The following is a 1,404-nucleotide window of genomic DNA, read 5'->3' on the forward strand; positions in this document are numbered from 1 at the left end:
ATCCCTTCTGAAGAGCTTATAGCCATCCATTGCAGCACTCCAGTCATGGGAGTCATCCCACCGTGTTTCTGTGATGGCGACTAAGTCATATCTATCCTTCTGCACGATGGCTTCCAGCTCCTCCTGTTTATTGCCCATGCTGCGTGCATTGGCATAGATGCACTTGAGCTGGGCTATCGATTCCACCCCCAACATTGGCATGCTGCCCCCAGGTTCATCTCTGGTGAGCCTAGTTTTATCCCCTTCCCCCTTCAAACCTAGTTTAAAGCCCTCTCTGTGAGGCCCGCCATCTCATGAGCGAGAATCCTTTCCCCCCTTTGAGACAGCTGGACTCCATCTGTTGCCAGCAAGCCTGGTGCTGTGTAATTCTCCCCATGATCAAATAACCCAGAATTCCACTGATGGCACCAGCCTCTGAGCCACATGTTAATCAGGTGTGTTTTCCTGTTCCTTTCAGTATACTTCCCTGCCACTGAAGGGATTGAGGAAAACACTACTTGTGCTACCAATCCTTCCACTAATCACCCCAGTGACCTGAAGTCTCTTTTGATTGCTTTTGGACTTCTCTCTGCAACCTCATCACTGCCAACCTGCACAACTAATAGCGGGTAATAATCAGAGGGCCAAACCAGACCAGGGAGTTTCCTAGTTATGTCTTTTACCAGGGCCCCAGGGAGGCAGCAGACTTCCCCGTGGGATGGGTCAGGTCTGCACATTGGGCCCTCTGTTCCCCTCAGAAAGGAATCGCCTATGACAATTACCCTCCTTTTTCTTTTTTCAGAGGCTGTCAGAATGCGTGGGGCTGACTGACTCAGCCTAGGCACCCCTCTGGGTAGGCCTTCATCTGCATCCTGATCTTCATTGACCTGGTCCTCAAGTTCCAGAGCCCCATACCTGTTGTCTAGGGGCAACTGGGAAGGTGAGGGAGACCGGGAGGGGATTCGCCTGCCTCCCCGAGCAGGGACCCGTATCCATTCCCCTCCATCTCTCAGGTCCCCTCCTGCCTGGCGGCAGGAGGGCAGGGGAACCTCCGCTTCTTGCGGAGCCTCCATCTGCTGCCTCCGCCTCAGGGATGGCAGGGTGCGGGCCCACCAATCTCTCTCCCTCTCACACTCCCTGACACTCCTCAACCTTTCCGCCGCCTCCTTCAGCTCTGCCACCAGGCTGAGCAGATCACCCACCTGGTCACGCCGCACACAGGGCTTGTCCCCGCTGCCCTGCGGCACCGGTGACAGGCTCAGGCACTCCCTGCAGCCGGAGCCCTCGACAGCTGCACGTTTGCTTGGGAGCTCCGTCTGGGTCACCACATTTTTCCCGGCAATGGCTTTCACCCGAGTGGCAACCATGCCTGGGTCTCCTTCCGCGAGGACGATGCCCTCTGCTTGAGTGGCCTTCCCGAGCTGG

The sequence above is a fragment of the Haliaeetus leucocephalus genome, unplaced genomic scaffold, assembly GCF_000737465.1.
Source record: "Haliaeetus leucocephalus isolate CR32 unplaced genomic scaffold, Haliaeetus_leucocephalus-4.0 Scaffold784, whole genome shotgun sequence".
In the NCBI taxonomy this organism is placed as follows: domain Eukaryota; kingdom Metazoa; phylum Chordata; class Aves; order Accipitriformes; family Accipitridae; genus Haliaeetus; species Haliaeetus leucocephalus.